The sequence below is a fragment of the Chamaea fasciata genome, unplaced genomic scaffold, assembly GCF_029207755.1.
Source record: "Chamaea fasciata isolate MVZ Bird 193981 ecotype frontalis unplaced genomic scaffold, bChaFas1.0.hap1 SCAF_12, whole genome shotgun sequence".
In the NCBI taxonomy this organism is placed as follows: domain Eukaryota; kingdom Metazoa; phylum Chordata; class Aves; order Passeriformes; family Sylviidae; genus Chamaea; species Chamaea fasciata.
This window is the reverse complement of record NW_027094097.1, coordinates 5,890,400-5,900,385: the sequence shown is the minus strand read 5'-3', so window position 1 is coordinate 5,900,385 and position 9,986 is coordinate 5,890,400. Positions and strand designations below refer to the sequence as shown.

Genomic DNA, 9,986 nt, shown 5'->3' with positions numbered 1-9,986 from the left:
CTCGGCTCACTGCAGCTTCATTGCTTCATTTTATGTATCAGGAAGCCGGACAAAGCTCAACTGGCAGCAGGATTTAGACTTTTATTAAGTCAGATAGAAATCATCTCACTCAGTAATCTGGAAAGATGGTGAGAAGTCGTGAGTTTGGCAGGATGGTCTTTTTTAATTACTGCAGATTTCTGATCTACATTTCCCTGCAGTTTAGCATATTGTTGTGCACTTGCAATGTGAGTGTCAAACTCCCCTCTAGTGGTTGCTGTACACAGAGAATAAACATTGATTTAGCTTGATGACAAGTATTTAACTCTGGACAGAAAAAGATGACAATTCATACGAGATTCTGATGGTTGTACATAGTGAAATTTATTTATTTGTCTTTCTTCCTCTTTTAATGATTTAGTTACTTCACATGTTGAAATGCTGTAATTAAAACATGATTCATTGTCAAAGCAAACAAACAAACAAAAACAAACAAAAAGAATGATGGCATTATACTCTGCAAAATGCGAATGTGCCACCTATTGGTGATGTCTCTGCACTTCTTGATTGCTCTCCAGCAGGTCAGTGGCAAAGTCACCATGAACAATGCCAGTTGTCCCATAGCACACCACAGGGCTACACACAGCTCTGTGCCTGCTTGTATTAATACAGTACTAGTGCTGCAATAATATAAAAGCAAGAATTGAGCAGTAAGTGTGAAATAAAGAACTGAGTGTTAAAAATGTGCAAAGAATAGAGTGACTCATTAAGTGTCATTATGATTAAAGAGTTCCATTTCTTGCTAACAGAGTTCTCAGCAGCAGATTGTGAAACCAGAAATACACTCTGCAAGGCAGAAGTTTTTTGCTATGTGTGAAGAGGAAAGATATGGTGAACTTGTATGTTTCTCAGCCATCTGAGCTGTAAATTTGCACCTCTACAATCCTCTCAGAGAATCTGTTAATAACTTTTTGGAAGCTATTCTGCTTGAATCCTATAAGGCAGTAAGATTGGATCCTGCCTGGGTCCATGCATGGAAAGGAAGAAGCTCCGGGACATCTGACACCGTAAACTCTGTTGTGAAAGTTTTGTTTCCCGGTTTTCAAAAGCAGCCTTCATTCACCCTTTATGCATATTCAGAATTGTATTTCTCTTGATTAGATATTTCACACAGGTACCTCTGTTCTTCAGTAAGGGCCAGTGATTAAACCTGCCTATGCAGAAGTGGAAATTGTATTTTAAATCTGTGGCCCTTCTAATTTGATTTTTTTTTCTCATAGTTTATATAGCAGTTACCAATTGTCCCACTCTCCAGGATAGTATTCAATCACTGTTTATGTTACAGTACCACTTCTACTTCATTTCATTTAATAGAAAAATAAACCAAAGCAATATTATTAGTTTCTTCAGTCTAAAACCAGCAAAACTGCTATTTAGTAAAAAAAATTGAAATATATTTTTGCTTATAATCCTGCTACTTCTTTATGGCATAGTTTTGGTGATGGTTTGGTGCGGGTTTTGTGCATTGCATTTTTTTTCTCTCTCTTTTTTTGTTAGTGGCTTAGCTTAGTGAAAGGACAGAGTCAACCCTGACTGGCTGCAATAAGCTAAGCACTGGTGTGTGACATTAAATGTACACACTAGAATGTAAGATGTCATTGAAAACAAAACCAGTTCTGGAGAGATAAGGTAATAATGAGAGCTAGCATACAGCAAGCACAATTAAAGTACACCACAGTGTAATATTTGACTAATCATTGAAAATTATTGGTTTTCCTTAAACCCGAGATTTGTCAGAATCACGAAACAACGCAGCAGCCCTAGATAACCGTCAGAATGAAGAATCAAAAAAACCACATTTGAAAATATGGGGTATCTTGTTATACCCACAAAGATTGTAAAGCAATAGCTGTGTCAGGTCCTCTTAAAAATAATACGCTTTCATCTTATGTCTTAATGTAAGAGCGTCTTTTGGAGCAGATGTTCTGGGAGTGCTCCCTCCCTTATGCAATGACAGAAGCATAGCAATGCTCCTAGAGAGGTTTACCTTTCAGAGCTGACAAGTGTTAAAAGAAAATGGGGGGTGCGAACAGGTTTGTAATCTACATCACAGATATGTGGGAAAGGGTTTTAAAATACACTGTGTAAGGGAGAGGAGAAAAATCAGACACATTAAATAAAATCTATATAAATAGTAACAGTGAAGTCATACAATGATCTTTAGCAAAATAAGCCCCACTAAAGCAGGCCATGAGCAGTGAGAGCTGCTATTTCTTATGGGATGCAGTGATAAAGAAATTACATACTTATTTGAGAGGAACATAAATAAAGATTAATAGGTTAATGAGTTATTTTCCTTTCATTACTATACTATTGTACTTTATTATAATTGCTTTGCACTCATTTAATTAAATTTGAACTAGGGCCAACGCAAGATAATTTGTTTTCCCTGTACTAAACAATGAGTATGCAGATTGGAAGTACTGAAGCAGTAATCAGCCCTCTGTTTGCAACACTTTTCTACTCTGAGTAGACATTATAATTGATAATTTGATTGTTGCAGCACTCCGTGCAATATATTTTAAAGCAACATTAACATAATGGAAATTATGTTGTGTGCCTAATCCAAGCTTTTCACTCTGTAAGTATACAAATCTCATTCTGTAATGAATTAGGGCACTATCCACCAAACATGCATACAACCTTTACATGCCTCATTTTGGAACAGAGCTATCTCCTTCTAGTCTCCAGTCAATGTCTTCCCTATCAAGTTATATCCCTTAAATTGTACACAAAAAGAGCTAAAATAGCTAAGCTAAGCATTTCAATAAAGCCTGATTTGTTCTGAAATAAATCTGTCATTAAAACTAAGTAGGTTTTTTATAGTCCCTGTATAATTTTGCATTATTTTCAAGGAAGGTGTTCATCCTGTCCATTAGATTTTATCTTTCCATTGTCTCTTTCCACCTTCTGAGAGCCCTACTAGCTAAACAGTGATGTGACTGAGATGTTGAGGGAGCACTTTTCAATGCCTGTAATATAAACAAAAGCTGCCTCATTACATTTTTATATTTATTGAACTTAGGAAGGAAACAAAGTGGTGGTTTTTTTTTTTTTCTTTTCATATTCTGCAAGAATGAGAGGCAAGGCTGAGGTTCTGTTTGATCTTTTCTTTACCCCAATCACCTGCCCATCATGCAGTTTTAATAGATTGTTTCCTGTCGCCCCCAGACCCTGCAGAGGAGCTGGTCTGCATGTCCTGACCTAAGGAAGTCCTGAGGATGGTGGGACAGTCCTGAGCAGTTGTGTGCCACCTCAGCAGTCACCAAGGTTACCTTGCCTTTTAAGTTTGGGCTATGAAAAAGAAGTAGGAAAACAAAGGGAAGTGTGATGGCTCGTAAAACTCTGCCAACTTTCACTTTATTTGTTTTCTGAAAAAATAAGAGTGGTTTTGCTTGCGTAAATATTTGAGTCACCTCATTTAATATTTGCCTATTTACTTTACAGCCTGAAGTGTCCGTGTACTAGAAAGGTGAGTTGTGGGTTTGTAAAATAAGTTCAGCTTGTCTGAGAGAAGTGTTGTAGAGGAGAGTATTTCACTTGCTGTCTTTTAGAACTGAGCTTGCAAAGTCTCCTATGGTCTTCCTCATGCAAGGACTCCTACTGAAAATAATCATGATTAGTATTTTAGAGAAGTCATGATGAGCTTAACTGTGCTGCTCACTGGAGAGCAGTGCTAATGAGTGTGGGGTGGCCCAGGTTGCCTGCACAGACTTCTTTATTCTCCAACGTGTTTCCAAAGGAAGTTTTTGAAGGAGATAGGAAGCCTGTCTGGCAGGCCCTGACTGGCAGGCTTGACTTCCCTTTTTTTCTCTTCTAGTGTGCAATTCCATTTCCTTTTGCTGACAATTCTTTAACATTGTTATAAAGCCTAATATATTAGGAGAGATGCCACTATAATACTCCTGGAGCTGAGAGAAAATTAGAAGTACAGGAGAAATGAAGAGTGTTACAGATATTTTAAAAGGTGTCGGAGAGTGCTCCCTGCATCACCACCCAGCTCTGAAACCACTGATCCCTCTGAGAGATCTCTGTCTATCACTACAGTCTGACACTACAGGCTTCCACTTCTATTGTTTTGGGATTTCTGTGGTTTTCCAGCTATCCAATAGAAACCTGAAGAATCCTGCCCCAGACAGTTTTTATTTTACATATGAGTTTTCACTAAATAGGTCTCCAAGATCTATTTGGGGTTCAGAGGTAATGAGGTGGACTTTGTGTCCGTGGAAGGAGATGGAGCTGGCTGCCTGTGGTGAGGCGCTGTGTGTTGGGAAGAGCTGGGAAGGCAGGGTCCCTGCTGGAATTCAGGGTGTATGGGACGTCCTCTCATCTTCATTCAAAGTCTGTAGGAGGTTTCTTTCCTGCACTTAGTAGCACAAAGACCGAAGCCTTTTGTAACTTGTCTACTGTGAGGCCTTACCAAAGTCTCCTGAGTCTTAATAAAAGTTGCAGCCATCCTCAGTGTGGTTTAGTTTTGCAATAAAGGTTGGTGCATTTCAATAACTTTTGAGTTTTCCAGAGAAAGGCTTTGCCTGAGCAACGAGACATGGGATCCATGACAGACAGAGAATCATTTAGTGTTCATATCAAGGAGTGGTGGGATTTTTCCACACCACCTTAGAATCTGTTATGGTGGATTATGCCTTCAAAAAAACTAATTTATAATGTCTCAAGTAGAAAGTGGATCATAAGTGCTCTGTCTTTTTATACAAAGCCACTGCTGTCAGCCCATAAGGCAAATCCAGGGAGGCTTCTGTTTTCCATTTACCGTACTTTTCAATTGATTGGGCAGTGGTGTGTATCCTTTTTCAGTTTCTTTATTCTCTCTCTTTCAGACTTGGAATATAATTGCCTGAAATCCTGAGGGTAACATTATAGATTTCTTTTTATTTCACACAGAGACCTTTAAACACACAACATACCTGAATTACCCCTCCATCTAGCTTTAAATCAGTCCGGGTGTGTAACTCAAATCACAGATTGAATGTTATAATATTGCTTCTTTGCACAATTTAAAAGGTTGGACTAAAAAGGGAACAAGCCTTTTCATAGGTGTGCATAATAAATATAGCATGACTACAGAAGTAAGAATGGGAGAGTATTTTGATATGAGGTGTTATAACCAAGGTAGGTTTACAGTGAAATCAAAAAGTGCAGGAAGAAAGAAAATCTCTGAAAAGCATGAGGGGATCATGGGAGGGTATGGATGGAAAATAAAATAGGAGATTTTCAAAGCTGAAGTTTTGTAGCTAGAAAATTCTACCTGCCATCCAGTGTGGATATTTATTTGGGATAAATAAAATAGCAGTTGAGACTGTGGAAATGCATATATCAATCATCTGTAAGATAAAGCAGGTGGGGAAGATTGGAAGATTACAGAACAAAGGGGAAAGTGTAAGTAAAGGAAGAAAATAAAAGAAGTCTGTGCAAAGGCTAAGATAAATAAGAGATTTCCTGAATACACAAGAAATGAGGTCACTGGAGAATGGAGCTGAGTTTGAGATGTTGCAAAGGTAACCTACCTTTGGTCGAGAGAAATATATTTTTCAGATGTTAAATTCTTTGAGTCAGTTTTCTCAATAAAGATAAGGATAATACAAAGAACAGACACCAAATCAGAAAAAGGAGTTAATATAGACTCTGAATAATGACAAAGATTAGGACTTTAAAACTCAACCCAAATTCCTGTGAGAAACTGAAATACTCAGGAGAAGACATGAACATGCTGACCATGTTATTGGAAGTAGTACCTGGTTGGAAATGCCTGAAGACTTGAAGTATAGTCCTGGATGGTGAGTTCTTGGCAGATTTTAAGTCATGACACGTGGTCTGGATAGTCTGTGGTTACAAGAGAATAGCTCTGTACACAGCAGTTTCCATTACTCCCGTGTACTATGAGCTGTTTTCAAGTTTTCAATAGAGAGAAGGGCACCAAATTGAGACCAGGGTGAGGCTGATGTGGAGGAGCAGTGGTGAGAGGCCACATTCTCACTCTATTTGAGTCAAGGTATTTAAACACTATTAAACATGGTCGAGGATAGACCAAGAGTTTGCAATCAGCTAAAGAATGTAAACCCCAGACCAAAGGAGAGTGGTAAGACTGAAGAGTTCCCAGTAGAAAAAAAAGAAAAGAAAAAAAAAAGAAAAAAAAAAAAGAAAAAAAAAGGGAAAAAACCCCAAAAAACCAGCAAAAAGAATCAGAGCAAGGTGTGAAATGCAAATACAGAAGCTCGATGCAGTCTGATACTGGCAAGGCATGACAGTATCATGGCAATGCTCAAAAGACCAGTCTCTGGTTTTAATTATCTTTTAAAAAAGTTATTTTACAATCAGAAAAGGTTCAAAACCACTGCTAGTATAGTACAAGGGCAGAGAGACCTTAGTTATTTGTTAAAGTTCAAGAAAGCAGGTCTATAGAACAGAGAAAATTAGGAGGTCATCTCATTGAGTCAGAGATAATTCTGAAGGGAATAGGCAGGATAAATGCTGCCAGGTTAGTTGAACTCTTTTGAGATGCAAGAACAAAGGAGATGAACGAAGAGAAATCAATGGCCACTGTATTTATTTGGAATTCCTTACACAAATTGGGAGCAATAGCATATACAAAATATTTCACTAATGGCAGCAAGAGGAAGAAACAATTTAAACAATAATTTAAAGGGTTAGTGTTTTTAAGGTTTTAAAAACATAGACACTTAACATTAGCATTTACAGTGAACTATTTTCTTTGCAAACAATTTTACATAATCTGTTTGCAAGGCAACCCTATTGCAATCAATAATAAAAGAAGGCAGAAAAACTTCAAAATAGAAATTTTAATTTAGAGACGGTTTTAACTTTGGTTATTGGAAATTTTCCTGTGGTGATTCCCTAACAGCACAAGTAAATTGTATGTGAAAAGAAGGAGTAAACACAACTTTACTATATATATTTCTGTGTCTATTATTTATCCTGTTTGAAAACATGTATAGCAGTAGGGGTTGTATCATCAGAGGAGTTACTCGGTTTTTGGGTTTGGTTGGGTTTTTTTTTTTTTTTTTTTTTTTTTTTTTTTTTTTTTTTGTAATTAATTTAAATTTACATCTGTGCAGAAGAGTTTGTTTATTTATTTATTTGGTATCATAACCCAGAGATTTGCATGCCACAGTTCTGAGCTAAAATAGTGAGAGGCCTTCAGGGACTGGTGCTTCTTGAGAGCCTTCCTGTTTAACCAGGAGCTCCTCTTTGCTTCACCCATTGTCCTCTTCTGTAACACAACCCTTCATGGAAAAGTGCAAACTGAAATGGGGGGTAGAAGGGACACAGGAATTCTTTTGCCAGAGACAAACTCCTGCTCAAGTGTAAAAGTGCAGAATTCTGTCTACATGGACTAACAAGTGCTGTATTTTTTTTTTTTTTAATTTTTTTTTTTTTTTTAATATTAGGAGTCCATCAAAAGCTCAGATGAGGCTGTAACATCCTGCCTGGAAAACGAAGCCATCCACCAGAGTGATGATGGATCATCAGACTCACTCTATCAAACAGAAAACTTAATCTCCAAGAACTGAGGCTCAGGTATGATGCAAGACCACTTCTATTCCCCCAACAATGACCGCCTCTATAGAAGCTGTCAGCAGAGGTCCCTATGGTCTGCTGAAACCTGCAGCTTCCCGTTTCTTTCCAGGCTATGAAGATGGACACAAATGTAAGTTAATAGTACAAGATGAAGCACAGTGAAGAGTGGAGAGCGGTGTATGATTGTGAAGGTGAATGAATATTGAGTTGCTGTACATTGAAGCAGTTAGGAAGATTACTTACTCTGGATTTTAAGGATAAGAAGGGGAACATGCACTATACGTGTACTTCTGGGATGTGTGCCTGACAAATTAACATATATCTGCATAACCCTAAAAAAGCCCTATAGATTCAGAACCACTCCTGAAACTTGCCTAGTTTGTGTTTTGCTTCTCTAGGCACATAGAAAAGATAGGATTTTCCCTTCTTCTCAGGCAAAGTGGGTTCCAAAGCAGTTGAAATCCCAGTAATCCAGTCTGAAGAATGAAATATTCCTGAAAAGAGGGGGTATGCTGTCTGAAGAACAGATCTCTGCCGGGGCTGCTGCTCTTACAGGCACACCCAGGCTGGCTGTAAATGAGGTTGTTCAGGCAGTAACGTAGCCACTGCAGCTCAGAGCTGCACAGGGCACGCTGTTTACCCAGTTTTTCAGCCATGGAACAACATTCACATCAGTGAATGCAGTGGAGAGACATACCCAGAATAAGAATGTGATTTATTCTTTCAAAGTGAGAAGCAGCTATATGTTCAACAAAGGCTTTCCTTAGACTAATGGCCAAAGTAGGCCCCAGTGCAGCTCCTCTATAGACCGAGAAGAAAGGATTGTTTGTTGAGGCCCAACTGTCCCCAAAAACCAGTCTGCTGAGTGGATTCTGTCATGTGTGAGTTCTCTGCTGGCTTCATTGTCACGGGTGTTCCCGCAAGCCTGCCATGCAGGGCATAACTGGGGAATTTACTGCAGCACTTGCTGATAGAGCAAATAATTCAAAGTCCTGTCACAGCTTGGAAAGAGCAGATGACTACTATAGAACAGTTAAATATATATATAAGATATTGTTTATCAGTGGAATACAGGACAATGTGATTTTTCTATAGACCCTCTCATTCTCAAGGAATGGCAAAGCACTTAATGAAGGAATGAGTTAAGAGTTGTGGTTGTTCAGTCCAGAGCAATGGCTGGTTTAGTCTTTCAGTGCAAAATCATTATGTGCTCAGCAGTGGCTCATAGAGCCATGGCCAGTAAGGGCTGTCGTGCTGAGACAGAGACACTGGCCCTGACACTCTCTTTGCCCCCTCAAACTGTCTGTGGTATTGCTTACTCTCTCCTCGGATGGGTACCAGAGGGAGAAATTAACTTCTGTTAATTCTGAGGTTTTCCCCAGTGCCAGTGACAATAACTTTGACCATGTGGCACCTTTAATTGTGAATTGCAAGAGCTGCAGTTGGGTGAGCCCTGGTTTTTGTGTAGGAACTCTGTTCTTCTCAACTACTTTCTTGGTCAGAACATGACTCCTGTATTATTGGGAAAAAAAATAAAATAAAATGTGCTCTCCTGCTCCAGTGTGGGTAGCTACCCTTCCTCAACTGGTGAAACAGACAAGGAGTAACCACTAACTACACCATTTCCTTTCCAGGGAGACTTGACCTCAGGTGAATTTCAAAGCCAGTTACGCATGTGCTTCATGTAAACTAATCCTCCTGAAAATTGCTGTTTTTCAACCCAGTTTATAATATCACTCATTTTGATGCTACTAATTTCAAGCCTTTTGAAGTACTATTTTTATCTGCATGCCTCTAGCACTGATTTTTGGATGTAACACTGCTGTGTTCTTTATCTTTCTTAGTATTTGGTTTAGGTTGTCATTACAGAAAAGACCACTCCTCCCAGCAGTGAGGTCTGTCTCACCCAGGTATTGCAAGGACATTCAAGGATGTGGTGCAGAGCAAATTGTTGCGCTTGCACAACCAGCTTGCATGTTAGAACTGCACATTAGCATGGTTTTGGTGCTTGCACAATTTGCAGTAAACTTGGCTGGAACTCTAGGGTAGAAGTCATTGCTCTAAAATATAGGTGATGAGCTGAAGAAGGCAGTGTAAGTCATGTTCTAATCATGAGCCCTGGATTAATGGATTTCCAGATCTGCTCTCGCTTTTCCAACCCTTGCACATCATGCAGTGGTGGATCAGCACAGATCCACAGCCTCTCTCCAGCCTGAGTATTTGGTGGTCCACATGTGGAGCCCCAGAGCAGGACAGAGATTGTGACTTCATGCTCCACAAATGCAGAATTTCTTCTGGTTGGGCTCAGCTCTCAGAACCCATTTGTCATGTAGGTTTTCTCAGATGGGGCTCATCATACAGGGACTCACAGCTCACAGTGTTTATTCATGTGA

General features: G+C 39.1%; 1 long non-coding RNA gene across 1 annotated transcript; it reads left to right on the top strand.

The window, feature by feature from the left end:
- Positions 1–3,484: 3,484 nt before the first annotated feature.
- On the top strand, positions 3,485–7,855 carry LOC136295909 (uncharacterized). Its single transcript, XR_010722838.1, has 3 exons — positions 3,485–3,511; positions 7,464–7,593; positions 7,703–7,855. It is a non-coding gene; the product is annotated as an uncharacterized lncRNA (long non-coding RNA).
- The last annotated feature ends 2,131 nt before the right edge of the window (positions 7,856–9,986 follow it).